The sequence below is a fragment of the Triturus cristatus genome, chromosome 6 (assembly GCF_964204655.1).
Source record: "Triturus cristatus chromosome 6, aTriCri1.1, whole genome shotgun sequence".
In the NCBI taxonomy this organism is placed as follows: Eukaryota; Metazoa; Chordata; class Amphibia; order Caudata; family Salamandridae; genus Triturus; species Triturus cristatus.
Genome location: NC_140589.1, coordinates 167,676,857 through 167,696,700, shown reverse-complemented (window position 1 = coordinate 167,696,700; position 19,844 = coordinate 167,676,857). Strand labels below are relative to the sequence as shown.

Below are 19,844 nucleotides of genomic sequence, written 5' to 3'. Positions count from 1 at the left end.
GACAAAGGCAAACACTACACAAGGACAACATTCATCTGGCCAATGAGCAGCTAACCATCATATATCAGTTATGGGAGGAAAAGGAAATGAAGGAATGAGTACAGGTAATTTAAATGCAAACCAAACTAAATTGTCCATCTGCCCCTAGAGAGACCCAAGGTACATTTATATATCTAAATGTCCTTTATTACCTATCTTTGAAACATTGCAAATATATTACAAATTATGTAGGAATCAAGCGAACACAACACACAGTTCTAATGATTGTTAAAAAAATAATAATACTATATTGCCAAATTGGGAGTTGCATCTGAATTCCTTTTGGACTGTCCGTTAATCTTGCGTGCCTGGCAGATGTGGTCCAGTAAGACAAGCTTGATTGCTATGTTGCTTTTCCAGTTTGGCGCAGGATAAGAGGGCCTGCAGGTTAAAAAAATAGAATTATATTGTAGAATCAAGGAGAAAGAAGTTAAACTTCATAAGGAGTGTACTTAGAAGACTCAGAGGCAGCGCAAGAGAGAACAGAAGAATAGTCCTTTTTTGCCCTCATTCATTTTATGACTGGTGTGTGAACAATTAGGTGAAGGCAATTTTACAACACCAAATATCACACAAAAGTGGCTACATGTAACTATCTGTATAGGGCTGTTCAAACTCACAACTGTCGTAGTCATCAATTCATCATCATGAATCATAACAACGAATAAAGCTGAAAACAAAGCTGTGTGGAGTGGATCTCGCTAACTCTAAAAGGGGAAGGAAAAAAATCCCCTTCAGGGAAAAAATTATCAGCCGTCGGTAGGCCACCAACATTGTAAATTATCCCAAAAACATATGAGCATAATAGTTACAGAAAAACAAACACCCAGTGTCACTGCCTGCCACGACACGTATCATCTCAACACTCTCACAAACAAGAATTACTCAGCATGCAATGTATGCCGTTTACCTGTTCTTCTAATTAAGGCGTTGTCACCGTAGTACATTACTGTTCACTAAACATACATTGGCATGTCTAAATCAAACGTGTGGAAGTCTGGCTAGGGGAATAATAAACTAGGAAAGGTTAGATAATCACTGCCCAGGGTTGGAGGGAGGCAAAAATGTGTTTGCATCCCCAATGTACTTGAGGGAAATGGGTGGAGGGGTATTTCTTCACTGCACACTGTTGCAACACCAATCCAGCAATAAAATGTGTCTAAGAGTAAGACAGTGGGGCCGAAATTGAATTAGTCGACCATACACAAACGCGTACGATTAAATAATGTTCCTCTAGCTATGTCTTTTTTTTTATTATTATTTTTGGCCACAAAGAAAGCAGATCAGCGATAGAGACTGAGAGAGAAAGTTCTAGGGCAGTTGGCCCAGGCCCAGTAGTCAGGAAAGTAGAGCTTGTCCTCAAACTCCGGTGGTTCAACCAAAAGTAGGTCATCTACCACACTACTTCCATGACCGGAGTCTCCCTCATCTTCCTCCTTTCATACTTCAGGTATGGAATAATCTGTGATATAAAGTGCAGATTCATATTAATCATTGTTAATCTCTCCACATTTTGGGGTGAGAAACTGGTCCTTGTCACTGTGACTATGGCACCAGCACCACTGAAACATGCTCAGCAGAGACACAGGCTACCAGGCAGGCCAGATAATTTTTTGCCATCCTGCTGAGGACTGGCCATTGGCGCCTCTCCCCATACCAATACACCAATGGGTTTTGATCAAGGTAGCCCTCTGCTGGGTCATCACGATAGGCCTAGACCATCCGCTAAATGGTCATTGGTGCTCCACCTTGCTCAACCTCTTTTGCCTTCGCCTCTGCACTGGTCTCAAGCCCTACCAGTAAAAACCATTCAGTTGCAGATTTTGGGCTGATGCACCTGTTCTTCTTGTTGATGGTATTCTTGTTGTTGGTTTTGGCTGCTATGAATCAACAGCACTGCTCTCAAGCTTTGAACTTGAAGACTGCCCTGCAGAAATTGTGCCCTGGAGGAAAGGGCCTCTAATTCCCTGCCATTCTTTTTCTAGTGCACTATCTTGCTCACCTATCCATGTTTTGTATTATGGAACATCCCAGTCTGAAAAAGAAATGAAAGTGGACACTAATAGTTTGTACCATGGATCACAATTTGTGGCACAGATGGCTTGGATGACACAATGTTTCTTTGCACCCTTGCAATAACAGATAGGTGAAGGACTAAGCTCTCCACCAACTCATACGCATCTTTTTTCTTCCACACCTGCGTACATTGCAGACACCTCCTTTAACTGTTCCTGTAGCATGTGCAACAATGGGATAGCTTGGTCAATGGTACTGTCCTCCTTGCTTACTTTCCGTGTGAACACCTCAAAAGGAAGAAGCACCTACCAGGCATTTGACTAAGCCCCCGTGGTCTATCTCAATGACCATGTGAGGTAGCTGACATTTCTTTGGAATGTCAGAATGTCATTCAGAATGTGTAGAACTGACTTGGAATATGAATGCAGAAAAGCTACGAGGCAATGCCAGGGAGAAGTTGGATGAGATCTTCTTCTGTGAATAAAGAACCTAACTTGATAACCATCTCATGTGTATACCAGAGTGTTTCTTTGATTACCACACTGGCGAAGGGAAGGAAGTAAAGGAAAGAAGATCTCCAACCAGCCATTTGCTAAGGACACAAGAAGCCTATACATACTACATGTTGGACATTATTGGTGAGATTTAGCCATTTTCCTGGAGGGACTTTAGTGCTACAGTAAAGTTTTTTTTTTTACATACTAGACTACATGTTCCTGTGCTTTGGTCTTCTATGCGAAGGGAGACTGTCCTGTTGTATACACACCGATAGCTCTGTTCAGTTGAGAGTGATGTCGGTGTGCGTGGTGACGGATGCGGCAAGCACTTTTTTTAAACAAATTGTGGTATCCAGCCATCGCACGAAGAATTTTTATTACTTTGAAGAGCATTTTTATTTTACTTGCGGTATTGTGGCAGTTGGATGAGCGTTTCTTTGAATGTCTATCGCCGCTCTGTCCTGACATCACTGGAACGCAGTACTGATGGAGTGCTCTGAATCCTTTGTTTAGTTTGATGCAGGACGAGCGCGTAGTGCGTGCATTTTAACGTAGTACGTGACATTGGTGGATTCTTGTTTTGGAAGGCAGCAGCACAAATTGTTCTGGAGCGCAACGTACTCTGCATGTTGTGATACAGGAAGTGCGCAGGTATGTGGGACATGTCACCATCTTTAGTGTACTACTGAGGGCAATAATTTTACTGATGCAGTCAGATCAAGTTGAACGTGCCATCATTATGTGAGGCTCCTACACAACGGTCCATAAGGTTTATTCTGTACGACGTTCTGCAAGTTACGAGGTTTGCACTTCAGATTCAGGTGAGAGACAGTATGCAACATTTTGAAGGGCACTGTGTAGCAGGTGCTTACTCATGAAACAGTAATGTGCTGAAAAGAGTTGCTTGTGGTTCATTCTTCAGGATTAATTGCAGTGATACACTCACTTTCAAAAGCGCACTTTTCATGTCAAAACGCTCACTTGGAGGCACTAACTAAACTGTCACTCACTACATCATTGTATCACGATTGATTTTAGTGACACGCTCACTTTTAAAGCATGTCACCTATGTTGTTTAATGCAGTGATACGATCACTCCTTTGGTACATGTTCTGTCTCACTGTATAAATGTTTTGTTTTGATTCAGTGACATGCTCACTTGTAAAGCGTGTTAATATGGAGGGTTTCCCTCTGTGAAACACTCAGTATTCTGGTATATGTGCTTTTATTGTTTGGGTGTATCTATACATAAGAGTATATTCAAGTCAAAGGGCTCAAAGAGAAGGAGTGGGTGGAGCCTTCTGTGACAGATCTAAGAAAACTAGCTTCCTCTTGTAAATGTAAAGATCTGGTGGAAGAAAGTATTCGCGATCAGTTCATGCTTGGTTGCAACATAGAAAAAGTGAATGAATAATTATGGTTGAGGGATGAACCTAGTCTTGAAGAAGTCTTAGTTCTAGCAAAGAAGACTGAGCACTCAATGTGTTGAGGTAAACAACAAAGAGATTGGCAAGGACAAAATAGTACATGCTGTAAAGGTTGATACAAACAAGTATAAGAGTAACTTTGGAAATGAGAGGTTCAAGAGTGACCATGCATTTAAAAGAAAGAAAAGTACTGTACTGAAGTTCTGTAGGTGTGATAAAAGTGTCTACGGTACTAATGATGATATATGTCCAGCCAACAAAGCATTGTACTATTTGTAGGAAAAAGGGTTACTTTGCGGTTGTGTGTAAAAGTAAGAAACTAAAACAAAAGTTTAGAGAAGTTACTGTGGATGATGAACAACAATGTGATGATGCTGATTTTGAATGTGGGTGAATAGTATTGCAACTAGGGAAAAACAAGTAAGACCACTCTCATTGATACAATCACTGTTGAGGGGGGAAAGTACGAGGGTCCTTTTTGACTCAGGTGCAAATATTAAAATAGTTTCCAAAACATTTTGTAGTGAGAAACTAGAAGGGAAGGTAACACTGTCTAAACCAGACATCAGACCATGTGATTATGGTGGAGAGACAATTAAACTAAATGGTTATTTCATTGGTTATTTGAATTTACGCAGAGATTTATTACAGGTAAGGTCTATGTTTTGAGAAAAGGGAACAGTATAATCAGATCATTTCACCAAGGAGATTTCGGAGCTGTATTGAATCCCTCCAGTGACATGCCAGTCTCTTTGAAAGAGGGGATTGATGCAAAAGAGGTGATGATGATGGAATCTAATGAGAAATGTGTTACATTTCCAAACATTATTAGGGAGGTTTTGGATGTCTAATAGGCTAAACGCATAAAATACATTTGAGGGCCACTGCGCAACCTATATGTTGTAAAGTGAGAAATTTTGAGGTAAGAGAAGAAATGAAGCTGGAGATTAAAAGGCTCAAAAGTAATGGTATCATAGAAGAGATTAAAGGCACTGACACTGAATGGCTTGCACCCATGGGGCAGCCAGGAAATTTAGTGGTAGTTTATGCTTGTGTGTTGACTTGAGACATCTGAATAAGAATGTGGTAGTGGATAAATATCCACTTCCTAATATTTCTGAGTTGCTGATGTTGCTGGATGGAGCCAGAGTTTTTGATCATGCATCAGCCTATCATCAGGTTGAGGTGGAAGATGCATCTAAAGATTTGACAGCATTTGTGACACCCTCTGGTACCTTCCATTAAGCAAGGTTACCTTTTGGTCTCGTGTCCACAGCCGTATTTCAGTGTGTCATGGAAAGGGTTTTGAAAGGAACAAGAGGAGTGTGAGTATATCGGGATGAAATCCTGGTATTTGGCAAAAATGTTGGTGAACATGATGCCCATGTTAGGGAGGTACTCAAGAGGTGGTGTGAGTATAATCTCACAATAAAACTGGATAAGTGTAAATTTGGTGAAAATGCCAGAGATTATTTGGGGCACGCTATTACAGGAGATGGAGATGAAGAGCAGACCTTGTTGACACCATTCATAGGACGAGTTCACCATCTTCCAAGGAGAAGTTAGTGAAGTTTCTTGAAATGTATCAATATTATAGTGAGTTTGTCCAGATTATTACAGAACTAAGTGTCAATATGAGAGGTTTGCTGAGGAAAGGGGTTAATTTTGAGTGGAATGAGTCTTGTGAGAAGGAGTTCCAATGGCTGAAGAAGGAGCTCAACAGAGCTCCCACATTAAAAAATGTTGATACTAAAGTAAAATCGATCATAACAACGGAAGCCACCCAGAAAGGGTTGGGTGTTGTTTTGCAACAGTAAGGGAAAAACAGCCTCAGTACCATTATGTTAATTTCAAGAGGATGGAAAGGTGCTGAGACCAGGTATTCCGTCATTGAATGGGAGGCCCTTGCTGTACACTGGGCAGTTAGGAAATTGAAAACTTTTTTATGTAGAAGTTCATTTGAAATAAGGACAGATCATAATAATAATAATAATCCACATTTGTAAAGCGCGAACAATCACCCGTAAGGGTCTCTAGGCGCTGGGGGCCGTCGGGAAGATTAAGCAAGCTATTGCCCAGGGTCACATGGTGCTGGGCTAATCTGCCGCCGGGGATCGAACCGTAATCTCCAGATTCCGGAGTCAGTCGGCCTGTCCGCGGCGCCACACCTCTTCCTGATCATAAACCCCTACGGTGTGAAATTTTCAGAAAGAAAGGCACTGATTTGGTCTCTAGCAGGATAACTAAATGGGTGATCTCTTTACAGGAATATGACTTTGAGATTAATTTTATACCAGATGTAGAAAACAAGATTGCTGATACACTATCCAGGTTAATTACTAATGATGGTATAGATAAAAAAGAATGTTATCAGTATCATGATGAAGATGCTGAATTTGTGCGTGAAGTAGAGTGCATGATTATTCCATAAGAAAGATGGCATGAAGAGTTGAAAGCAGATTGGACACTAAAACAAGTAATACAATTTGTACAACACTGTTGGACTGAAAGAAACAGCTTTCAGATGGATTTATTTTATTTATATATTTTATTTTGAAAGTTTGTATAGCGCGAACGTGACCCTCGAGGGTATCAGACGTGAAGACAACACGATTGGCACTTGGTCAGATCAATCTGGTGTGTGAAGGATGAGTTGCCTGAACATAATGAACTATTGTTTCGAGGGACAAGACTCATTGCTCCTGCAGCTCTAGGGGAAGAACTGATTGCATTGGCACATGATTGTCATCAAGGTATATCCAAGACAAAAGAGAGGTTGGGCAGTTCATATTGATGGCCAGGTTTGGATCTGCAGGTTGAGAGAGCGGTGCGAGATTGTCTGCTGTGTGCTCTTAGCGAGAAATCTAGGAAGCCAACAGTACAGCCCATGTTGGTCAGGGAGCATCTGACAGGCTCATGGAAGAACATTTTACTAAATATTGGTGGACCCATTCATGGAGATGGATGCGAGACGTTTATACTTGTTGTAGTTGGCATGTACTCAAGGTGGCCTGAGATCTGTTTCACTAGAGAAATAGAAACCAAACATGTAGTAACGTTTTTTAAAGAAATTATAACGAGGGAGGGAATTCCTGAAAGTTTACTCACTGATGATGGGGTTTAACTGGTCTCAATTGAAATGGAACAGTTCCTAAGGAAACAAGGGATTAAACCCAAAAAAGTGTGCTCTATATTGTCCAGAAACAAATGGCATTGTAGAAAGACTAAGCAGAGTAATAAAGGAGACAGTCAGTTTAGCTAAAGCTAATTTACTTAATTGGAAGGAGGAATTAAATAAGAAGATGGAATTGTACAGATTTACAACACACAGCACAACGGGTAAAACCCCATTTGAATTATTCAAAGGAAAGTATCTAAACTCTCTTATGGAACCTTTGTGGGTTATTGAGTATGAGTTTGGTTTAGGCAACTGATGGAGCCTAGATTTCACCTAGATTTAGGCATTGTTCTGTTTTGTGTTTCAGACACCAATGCTTTTAAAAAAATGGCACGCAGTGTTTGGTGCAAGTGAAAAAAATGAATGAGGCCTGGTCAGATGCTTTCAGTCTAAAGTGCTTTCATGTAAAAGCATGCTCAATGAATTAATCATGGTTGTTTAATTGTGATTCTTCTAGATTTAACCTCACTATAGAATGTACATTTAATTTAGAAATGTGTTTTGAACTTTCAAAGTAGCATATATTTGTGCTGAATTAACACGCATTTTATGATGTAAAAAGGCTGAATTTGCTTTGGCAGGCTCAGCTCACTTCGGCCTTTGGCCTTGACGATAAGAAATGGAATGTGTGCTCTTTTCACCCTACTTTCATGAAAGGACCTTTCTTATACTTTACGTCCCCTGTTTCCGTCTCTTCATGAAAGACCTTCACATACTTTTATCTCCATGCATTTGTTTAAACAAAGCTTTATTCACTTCATCACGTAGAAAGAAAACTGCAGAGCACACATTTTTTCTTATAATATGTATTCTCTGTTTCCGCATAATTAATACTTTTGTTGCAGAAAATGTAATTGTTCTTAGGATGTGAAGTCATCTAGCACAAGACTCAAATGTGTTACAGGAACTCACCTGATTGATGCCGTGTCCAGTCAGCCCATTGGGAGTTGATGTGTTCTGAAGCTCCTATTGGTCAAGCTACGAAGACCAAGTCACGTGTATTTTTGATAGAAATATTGATTGCTAGCTGAGAGGTGTAGGCTGGCTCTGCTTATTTTTTAACAGGACGCAAGGGAGAACACACAGTTTTTTTTTAAAGTCCCCTGGAGCCAGAGAGAAAGGAGGGGCTATGGCAGCTCCTCACATAGAAAAGCATAGATGAACCAGTGAAGCCAGAGAGGAAGGAGGGGCAGCGTCTGTGGGGGCTCAGGGAGGCAGAGCCAGGACAGAGAGGACCAGCTTATAGAACATGACAGGTTTAGATTCTAAAACTTTAAGTTTCCTACTTTGACAAATTGGCTTTGCAAAGACTTATTTTGTCCTTTGCATTTTATTTCTCTTTATGGGAGATTTTTGTCAATTATTAATTATTGATTAGCCTTGAGAAACTCACTCTAGAATTATATTTTTGTTAAACTCTTTAAGAGTTTCTGACTGACTGAAATAGGTTTTTTCCTTCCTTTATGGAGTGCCTTGTATGCAATCTATAATATGTTCTGTATTAAATCTTTTTTTCCTATTTTTCAATTCTGTGACCTGATTGATATTTGACTAATGAATAAGTTTTGACTAGAAAATAAAACCCTTTAAACTACTCCCAAACCTCATTATTGCCTTAAATGTTTAACTGCATTTGATTTTTTCATGTTTATTCAAAGTCTCCTGATGGTTATAACACGGTGACAAAGGTCCATCCCCTTTAAGCGGTAAACAAGAGGGAAAGATGTTTTGCGTTGAGAAATTACCGTGAAATTACTGCTGGATCAGTTTTTGGTAGCAGATAAGTAAAGTTAAAGACCATCACCAAAAGGAGCATAGGGGTCGATGACGATGGCGGGCGGTGGGGCGGTCCCGCAATACCAATTACAATGCACCCGCCACACTGGCGAGCACATCCCATATTTTTACATTGCGGAGGGCGGTGCTGCAAGCACCACCCGCCGCAATGTAAAAATACATGTTGTGCAATTGAAAGTACAACGTGACAGGCACCCTGCGGTGCCTGCCACCTTGTACATGCAAATGCAGGAGGGTACCATACGTATCCCCAACGTGCAGCCCTCCACCACTCAACCTCCCCCAGGGGCCGCAACGGGCACCCAAAGGCATCCTCCGCCTGTTTATTTGCGGCGGAATCTCTGCCGAATAAGACAGTCATCATAATGCCCATGGCGGTGCCTGCATGGCACTGCTGTCATTGCCCCATTGTACCATGTCCCGCAAGGTGGGCGGAAAAGGACCGCCTTGCGGGACCACGGCGGACGGTCTTTCCATCCGCCGTGGTACCATTCCCATTCCCACCGCCATCCTAATTTGGCGGTGGGAACATTCAGGTTGATGGCGGGTGGATCGCCACCGCCGGGCCAGCGGTGGCGATCCGCCCGCCATCGTAATCGGCCCCATAGTTTAGTTTAATGCCTAAATAGCGGCACAAAATAATTGCCCAAGTTAGATAAGTATCCAGATTCTCCAAAAAGTCCTGATTCCTGATTCCAATGCTCAGAACTTTAAGACTGGCAAAGCAGTACTGGAAGGTAATGCATGAACGCAATTGGTATGAATATCAATAGGGTTGTGATATGTTGTTAATCTGCTAGAAGGTATTTTTTTGTAGTGTTAAAAAAATAGTAAGTGTTTCAACTGTTGATGACATTTTGACTTGATGGTTTTATTGAATAAATTGGTAATTTCATAGAACAGAATTATTGATTGTTGATGATATGATTATATGTTTATAACATGCAGAGTTAGTGTCTTGTTCTATGTTGACTAGAAGTACAGGTGCGGAGCTACCTGAAGAATCTCAGGAATGGAATTTAGCCTGAAATATGCAGGAGAAGAATGTGGATAAGGAAATCACACTGCAGAAGTTCTTTGTGTGTTGTAATAATACCGAAGGCTACCGAGGTCTGTAGGTGTTATATTTAGGGAAATTTCGTCTATAAGTAGACTATCTGAAATAGCAAATGGTCCACTTCCGAAACTCTAGCCTTATCCCCAAGGGAGTAACAAGACCTCTTTTCACACCAAAAAGTCCTCTTGTGAAACTCTAGCCTTATCCCTAGAGGAGTACCAGGTCCTCCCAGGGCTTGTTAGAGAAGTGAGATAAGGCTGTTCGTTAATATTGCTTGCAGTGTAAGAAAATCTCTTGGAAAGGGTGAAGACTATCTCTTTATTTAGTGGCGCAGACAAGGTAGTATTGTTTTATGTTGTTACTAATAGAATTCTGATTAAGAAAACTCAGTAAAATATTACTGTATTATTTTGTGAAGGGAGGGTCAGTAGTAGGAGTTGAACTGACTGAAATTATTAACTGTGACAGGATTGGAGAAAATAAATTGCATTGAACTATTGCAGAAATGAAATTGTTTGAAGGTTTTAAAAAAACTGTTGGGAGGTAATGTGACAAATTTGTTTTTAATTGGTGATACTCCCGAAGGAACAACTGTGCATTTTATGTCTACCAATTTGGGACAAAATTCATGTATGTAGGTTCACCAATGGTGCAAGATTACTAAAAAAGTGGGTCCTTTGAGGTTTCCAAAAGATGGTACTTTTGAATTGCAAATTATTGACAAATTAAGGTAAGTGTTATGTGAACTAAAGACACCATCTAGAGCTGCACAGTTTAAAGCTTTAAACATGTGGGCAAAAAACAGCAAGAGACACAGAAAATGAAGATAAAAAGGTAAAGCACCAGATACAGGAGAAGGGAATTAATGATGATAAAAAGCTTCAAATAAACAATGATTCAGGGAATTAAATATTGGATGCATTATTAACTGAGTGTCCACCACCTTATGTGGTCCCTACTAAAAATACTGATACTATTGTACCAGTAAGTACTACAGTGGCTACTGCTTCTGTTGAACAGAGAGAAACACAGATTGAGAAAACTGTGCAGACATTTCAGATTGACCCACTACCTGTTGATTCAGCACTGACAGGGATATCTCCAGGTGTTACTGCTTCAAATGTGACTGATTAAGTACAAATACTACAGTGCCTAGACAAATTGTGACTGTCCTAATTAATATGGTCCCAAATCAGAAAGTTCGAAGAGTTGCAGAAGGAGTAATTATGTCAGGGTTTAATTCAGAAACTCAGAATTCACAGATTATTGAACAGAAACTACCCCAGATAGTCCAAGCGTTGAAAGGTAGGGGAAAATTGGTCTGTGCAACACCAACAGCCCAGGATAAAATGCATATATTAGGAGATGGGATTTTTCAGACCTGCTTTGAGGGAGCAGCAGTGATTAAAAAGATAGAGAGTATGGGGAAACAACTTGAATTGAATTTAATTTGAATTTGAATTTGAATTTAAAATTATTTATACAGCGCACGTACACCAGCGGTTTCATGGCGCTACAACTGACAGAGGACTGGGCAAGGGAGCTGGAGCTAAGTAAGAAAAAGATGAACTGCTAATGAATTAATTGAAGAATTTAGCAAAGAGATGTGCCTTGAGCTGTTTCCGGAAATGCGGGTACAGGGTTGAGGCTCTAAGCTCGAGAGGCAGGGAGTTCCAGAAGATCGGGGCGAGGGTCGCAAATTTCGAGCCTCCCCATTTCTTTCTCCGGAACCGTGGGACTGTTAGAAGGGATTGGGTAGATGAACGCAGTTCCCTGGATGGAACATAAGGGGTAATCTCAGATGAGATGAAAGCCGGTGCCGTGCCCAGTCGTGCTTGAAAGGTGATGGAAGCAAGCTTAAACTGGACACGAGCACGAACAGGAAGCCAATGTAGGGACTTTAGGAGCGGGAAGATATGGTGGGACTTTGGAAGTTTGAACACCAGGCGCGCCGCCTGGTTTTGGATCTGCTGCAGGCGCCGGAGACTATATGCAGGTATACCTGCATATAGGGCGTTGCCATAATCCAGGCGGGATACGACCATGGCCAGGGTGATCAATTTTAAAGCATCAAATGAGAAAAAACGGGACACCTTGCGTATAGTGCGCAGTGAAAGAAAGGAAGAAGAAACCACAGAGCTGACCTGGGAGTGAAGGGTGAGTTGAGAATTGAGCTTAATGCCTAGAGTTTTGACTGAGGTAGAGGGAACAGGTGGGGGACCTAGGGAAGGCGGCCAGAAGAGAGGGGACCAGGGGCTGGATGAACCACCCGTCAACACCAGCTCGGTCTTGTCTGGGTTGAGTTTCAGATGGTTGTGGTTCATCCAGTCCCGGATATGAATCATGATGGTTTGGAAATTAAGAACAGAATCGGGGGAAGAGGAAAGATTGAAAACAAGCTGGAGGTCGTCCGCATAATTAAATACGGCGACCTCCATTTGTTGCAGTGAAAAAATAAGAGGGGAAATATAAAGATTAAATAAAAGGGGGGAAAGGGAGGAGCCTTGGGGGACCCCGCACTGAACATTGCGAAAGTCCGCAGTAAAATCACCCAGGCGAACTGCCTGGGTACGGTCCCTCAGGAAGGAGGATAACCAAACCAACGCGGTGCCCCCGATCCCCACCGCCCTGACACGGGAAAGCAAGATGGAATGATCCACCGTGTCAAAGGCGGCTGAGAGATCGAGGAGGACCAAGGCCTGGGGTTGGTTGGTATCCATTCCCTCCCTGAGGTTATCAAGGACCGAGAGAACTACGGACTCCGTAGAGTGTGCGGGGCGGAACCCGGCCTGGCGGGGGGCGAGAGCCCCGTTCTTCTCCACGAAAGAGCTCAGGGCGCAGGTGACGTGGCGCTCGAGTACTTTCGCCAGGAACGGCAGAAGGGAGATGGGGCGAAAATTAGCGGGAACTGAGGGGTCGGCGCCAGGTTTTTTCAAAATGGGGACAATGACTGCGGTTTTAAGTGGGTTAGGTACCACACCCTGGGAAAGAGAGCTGTTAAGGAGATGAAGGGGGGGGTCTGAACAGCTGGTAAAGATATGACGAAGAATATGAGCCGGGCAGGGATCTAACGGGGAACCAGATTTGACAAGTGGAATTATGGCAGTCAGAGATTCCTTAGTCAGTGGTGGGAGGGAGGTGAGTTGTCCCTTGGGGGGGACACTGGGGATCCACAAAAGTAGGGGAAGGAGGGGGGATGTTAGCTTTGATGGTGACTATTTTCTGAATGAGAAAGTTATTGAGGGAATGACAGAGTTCCTGAGAAGGGGTGGGCTTAAGAGAGGTTCTGTCCGAAAACGCCAGATTGTGTACAATCGAGAAAATTTGCTTCGATTGGTTTTCGGCTGCGAGGATTTTGGAGGAGAAATAGGTGGTTTTTGCCTCCAGGATATCCTTTTTGTATAGGGTCAGGATGTTAATAAACTCCAATCGTAGAGAGGGGCAGTAGTTTCTCCTCCAGGCCCGCTCCGCTCGAAGTACCGCCAATTTAGTGGCTTTGAGATCTTCGTTAAACCACTGATTGGCGTCCTTCTCTCGTTTGGTTGAGACCCGTTTCAAGGGGGCGATGGAGTCACAGCCTGAGGAGAGCCATTGTTCAATGGCCGTGACCTGGGAACGGGTGGATAAACCTTGCAGGGAAGGAAGAGAGGTGGTAAGTAGGGAGGATAAACTTTCGGGATCTACTCGTCCCCAGGCACGAACCCAGATGTTTTTGGGGAGTGGGGGCTTGACCGGGGGGTGTATGGGAAGAGCAAAAGAGATCAGGTGATGGTCAGACCATGTACAGGGCGAGATGGTAAGGGACTCTACGGGGCAATTTAGGGACCAAACCTGGTCAAGAATGTGACCTTTGATATGGGTGGGAGAATGAATGTGAGGTATGAAGTAGAGAGAATAAAGGGTATCAGAGAATTCCTTTGAGGATGGGCATTCAGCTGGGTCAGAGGGCCAAAAATTAAAATCACCCAAGAGTTATTAACTGTAATAGTGGCCAGAACTTCCAAAAAGTCAGGGAGAAACAATAAAGGGGATTGAGGGGGGCGATAGATAAGTATGCAGGTGAGAGGGGGCGTGATGGAAGTAGTACGAATAGCTAAATACTCCGTGGTAGCGACATCTGGCAGGGACAGAGTTTGAAAGGGAAGGTCGGTTCGGGCGATGACCGCCACCCCGCCCCCGGCTCTACCATTTTGACGGTCTGCACGGAGGGCGTAATATGGAGCTGGTAGGGTGGCCAGTAAGGCAGGGAGGGAGTCATCACAAAACCAAGTTTCCGTTAAAAAAAGAAGGTCAGGGGCATGAAGGTCCAGCAGTACCGAAAGTTAGTGGGCATGGGCTACTGCAGACCGGGTGTTCAAATAGTATGGCGCCAAGGTTTTAGAGGTAGCAGGAAGAACATTACCTCTAGAGGGAAGAGGGAGGGCAAGTTGGGGAGGGGGGATGGCGAAAGGAGCAGGCGGAGACAAGCCAAGAGACGAAATACGAGAACAGGTAGAGGCTGGTAGCGACCATGGGCCCTGGAGGCAGCGTAATTGGGCGGGGGAATAGATGGTAAGATGAGCAGAGTGACGTGCCCCTAGCCCCGGACAGTCGCGGACGAGCGCAGACGAGCTTGCCTTAAGCGCGCCTTCGGCGCGCCATCGTCGCGCCCGCTGCGCTCGTCCGCTGCGCTTCCTGCCAAGGCACATAATTTATATTAGATGGTCCGGGCGTTGGAGGGGGCGTGGCCAACAGAGATGGGCGTGTCTCGTGGCTCACCTCGCCGTCGGGAATGGCGACCAGGAGGTAGGTGTTCGTTGCAGCGTTGGATCCGCTGTTTAGGGAAGAGCGAGGAAGTGCAAAGAGATCAAGTGATTTAAAAGTAACAAAGTATCACACCAATTATAAAAATATAGCTTTCGCGCTCCCGGCTTTCCGCCTCAGGAGTCTCTCATCAGTGTCGCGTTTCTTGTCAGCGCGCACTATTTATGCATATGGTGACGGGGCGTGGCCAACAGAGATGGGCGTGTCTTGTGGCTCACCTCGCCGTCGGGAATGGCGACCAGGAGGTAGGTGTTCGTTGCAGCATTGGATCCGCTGTTTAGGGAAGAGCGAGGAAGTGCAAAGAGATCAAGTGATTTAAAAGTAACAAAGTATCACACCAATTTTAAAAATATAGCTTTCGCGCTCCCGGCTTTCCGCCTCAGGAGTCTCTCATCAGTGTCGCGCTTCTTGTCAGCGCGCGCTATTTATGCATATGGTGAGGGGGCGTGGCCAACAGAGATGGGCGTGTCTCGTGGCTCACCTTGCCGTCGGGAATGGCGACCAGGAGGTAGGTGTTCGTTGCAGCGTTGGATCCGCTGTTTAGGGAAGAGCGAGGAAGTGCAAAGAGATCAAGTGATTTAAAAGTAACAAAGTATCACACCAATTTTAAAAATATAGCTTTCGCGCTCCCGGCTTTCCGCCTCAGGAGTCTCTCATCAGTGTCGCGCTTCTTGTCAGCGCGCGCTATTTATGCATATGGTGAGGGGGCGTGGCCAACAGAGATGGGCGTGTCTCGTGGCTCACCTCGCCGTCGGGAATGGCGACCAGGAGGTAGGTGTTCGTTGCAGCGTTGGATCCGCTGTTTAGGGAAGAGCGAGGAAGTGCAAAGAGATCAAGTGATTTAAAAGTAACAAAGTATCACACCAATTTTAAAAATATAGCTTTCGCGCTCCCGGCTTTCCGCCTCAGGAGTCTCTCATCAGTGTCGCGCTTCTTGTCAGCGCGCGCTATTTATGCATATGGTGAGGGGGCGTGGCCAACAGAGATGGGCGTGTCTCGTGGCTCACCTCGCCGTCGGGAATGGCGACCAGGAGGTAGGTGTTCGTTGCAGCGTTGGATCCGCTGTTTAGGGAAGAGCGAGGAAGTGCAAAGAGATCAAGTGATTTAAAAGTAACAAAGTATCACACCAATTTTAAAAATATAGCTTTCGCGCTCCCGGCTTTCCGCCTCAGGAGTCTCTCATCAGTGTCGCGCTTCTTGTCAGCGCGCGCTATTTATGCATATGGTGAGGGGGCGTGGCCAACAGAGATGGGCGTGTCTCGTGGCTCACCTCGCCGTCGGGAATGGCGACCAGGAGGTAGGTGTTCGTTGCAGCGTTGGATCCGCTGTTTAGGGAAGAGCGAGGAAGTGCAAAGAGATCAAGTGATTTAAAAGTAACAAAGTATCACACCAATTTTAAAAATATAGCTTTCGCGCTCCCGGCTTTCCGCCTCAGGAGTCTCTCATCAGTGTCGCGCTTCATGTCAGCGCGCGCTATTTATGCATATGGTGAGGGGGCGTGGCCAACAGAGATGGGCGTGTCTCGTGGTTCACCTCGCCGTCGGGAATGGCGACCAGGAGGTAGGTGTTCGTTGCAGCGTTGGATCCGCTGTTTAGGGAAGAGCGAGGAAGTGCAAAGAGATCAAGTGATTTAAAAGTAACAAAGTATCACACCAATTTTAAAAATATAGCTTTCGCGCTCCCGGCTTTCCGCCTCAGGAGTCTCTCATCAGTGTCGCGCTTCTTGTCAGCGCGCGCTATTTATGCATATGGTGAGGGGGCGTGGCCAACAGAGATGGGCGTGTCTCGTGGCTCACCTCGCCGTCGGGAATGGCGACCAGGAGGTAGGTGTTCGTTGCAGCGTTGGATCCGCTGTTTAGGGAAGAGCGAGGAAGTGCAAAGAGATCAAGTGATTTAAAAGTAACAAAGTATCACACCAATTTTAAAAATATAGCTTTCGCGCTCCCGGCTTTCCGCCTCAGGAGTCTCTCATCTCATCATTTTTCCCATACCTTGAAAAAGACAGCTTAATGTTTTAAATTTTAAATTTGAACATGAAGAAATTCACAGTCCCTGCTGTTTAAATCATGAAAATGTAAACCAGTGTCAGGAAAAATAATTAATTTCCCTGAGTAAGGAAACAACTACATGTGCACTAACTACACATGATAGAATGACTGATTTGGCTAAAAAATAAGATATTGATGTTTCAGGAATGTTCCATTGCAGAAAAGTTTCAGGGTACATATGGATGACGAAGCAAATAAGACAATGAGTTCTTCAGGAATGCAATTACACATTGCAGAAATAATGAAATACATTTCCAAATGCAATGGGTTTGAGAAATTAGGAGAGTGGGCAAGAAAACATGAGAAGAAAAAGAAACCACCAGACCTAGCAAGGAAACTGGATAAGAAAAAGAAACCACCAGATGTAGTTGAGGAAAATAAAAAACAGGATGAGGGAGAAGCTTGTGCTTACTCATTGAGAGAAATGGTGGGAGAAGTGTATGTTCATGTGCCACAGAACAAAAGTGAACTTGCAGCATTTCTGAACACATTCCCAAAAATGAGAGACAAGGCTATGTTGTGGTACCCACAAGTTGATGGGTTTGTTGAAATTTTAAAAGAGTTGTGTATTAATTTGGAAATGTTCTTTGACATTACCATGCAAACTGAATTGTGTTTTAAATCTAAAGTTGCTTTGCAAGGACCAGGTTAGGAGACAATTAAAAATATTTGCATGAATGCATCATCATTTTCTGTTGTTATGGAGAAAAATGAAGCAGTGATTACTTTTCTGAAGAGCAGAGTGCCAGCAAAGGATGTTAATTGGGTACAGATTAAAAGAAGCACACAAGAGCTAAAAGAATTGGTTCATGAGGTTTGTTAAAGGGTGTGTCTAGAGTTTCCACAACACTGTGGGAGAGAATGTCCTAATGCCAGTGGCATGAGATTCTTTGTAACTCAGTTGGTTATTGGATTAATGATCTGTGATCAGATCAGTGTGCACGTACAGCAAATATTGGTTTGTTTGCAAAGAAAGTTGATAGACGGGATTCTGAAGGATGAAGGATACTATAGTGCTGGGCACGGAATGAAGCAGAAAGGGTTTAAGGAAAAAGCCTATGATGGTACTGAGAAGGTTTGCACAAATTTTTTTTCCAGAATTAGTTGTTTGCAGAGAAGGAGAGTGAGTTACAAGGTGTTGTTTCACAAGCAGAAGTAAAAGGTGCTCAAGGAAGATTAGGTGTTTCACAGGATGAAAGTAAAGGTGTTTTGGATTATGCAAATTCAGGTATGGATGTTGCACTGCTGGAAAAAGTGTCCTTTTCCCATCTTTATAATAGATTTGAGCATTGGAAGAATAAAATGTAAATTTAAACATGATGCAGTAAATGGAAATGTGTAAACACTGAGAGGAATGCAGGAGCAAAATGTCCCAGCTCAGCAAATGCAAATGTCAGTTCAAAAACCAGTACTAATGACAGGCGTTTTTTTAGCTTAAATGCTCCCACAAAATATGGAAAATCTCAAATTAATTTAAATCAGTTGTCCAGAGAAAATGTGAATTCTTTCCAGAAATAAAATCAGAACCCATTTCAACTGGTTGCTGTATTTGAAAATGAGAGTTTTAACCCTAAAAAATCTTGATTTAGCAAGTTCATTGTGAGAACAGGGGAAGGTCCAGACTTAGTTGTAGGAGTTTCAAACAGAGAAATTACAAACCCAGTTTTAGAGAAGGTTGCAGCAAAAATAGGCCCATTTGAAAAAAGTTACCAATTTGTTGTTGATGACTGAGGCCTGGCAGGAAAGCATTTGTTTTGCAAATTAAACGGCACAGATTACTATACACCAGATGATGTTAAAAATTCAGATTCCTGATGAGGATGTATAGTTTAAATGGCCCAACAAGAGACAGCTGCAGCATTATTTTCAGAAAAGACAGTTGAAAAATTACCTTCTGATTTGAAAGAAACAATAAACACAGAAAGAAGAGAGTTCACAGAAAAAGATGTCAGATAAATAAAACGTGCAGAACATGTCTTATTCAAATTAGAATCAGATGACATGTATTTAAAAACACCATCAGTTGCACAAATTTCACCCATCACTGGAGATGAACTGAGTAAAGGAATTTTGATGGAATTGATTGTAATTTTATGTAACTTTCTGATCTTAGGTTTACAGAAACTAAATGAACAGAATAGGTCTTTTGTGCTCATATTCCTTTGTGTGTTTCAGGAAGACCACATTCAGAAATACATTACTGTGTCGTAATTCCAGAACCTGGAGGGTCCAGACGGTAAAGCGTAACTCTCTCTTCCTGGTGAAGTGTGAAGCGTAGCAGTCTCTCTTTTTTCTTGTCTCTCATCCCAAATCCCCTTCCCTCTTTGAGCACCTGCCAGGGCTTCTGTTTTCAACCAGTAGCACTGCGAGGTGTTCATAGGGTTTGAGGAACAGTCATCGCCCCTGCAGACGGACCTGGTTTTCAGGTGAGTGGCTGGACTCACACCTTACATAAAGTCAAGCCATAAAAAGTCCACCTGGGCGATGGATACCTCCACAGACGAAAACACCATGTCGAGGTTAGTCTTAGGTTTATAACAAGAAGTCACTACATTAAAACAAAAGAATCATACACTACATTGCGAGTTACAATGATATAAGCCAGGAGAAAACCCTTGGGATAACACCACAGTCAAAACCAAACCAGGAGTGCAACCACAGCGTTTTACGTTCACCCCACCGGGTACGGAAGGGGCGGGGGCGGCCCCACCAGTATGTGTCACCGTCACGACTCCCATTCCAGTTCCATTAGATCCCCCTGAACGGTTTTTTGGGGACCACACAAAGTTTAAAATTTTTATTAACCAGTGTCAATTACATTTCCTCTGTAAGCCAGCAGCCTTTTCCGATGATGCCTCAAAGGTGGCATTCATTCTATCATATTTGGGTGGTACGCCGGCCACGTGATCAATACCATTCATAGAAAGGGATGACCCAATTCTGCATAACTTCCGTCGCTTCAAGGAAACAATGAAGAAGCTC

General features: G+C 43.3%; 1 long non-coding RNA gene across 1 annotated transcript in view; it reads right to left on the bottom strand.

The window, feature by feature from the left end:
- Nucleotides 1-291: 291 nt before the first annotated feature.
- Nucleotides 292-19,844, bottom strand: part of LOC146816582 (uncharacterized) — a 58,201-nt gene continuing 38,648 nt past the window's right edge. The window contains exon 3 of the long non-coding RNA XR_014962463.1: nucleotides 292-420. This is a non-coding gene — a long non-coding RNA (uncharacterized LOC146816582). The remainder of the gene's footprint in view (nucleotides 421-19,844) is intronic.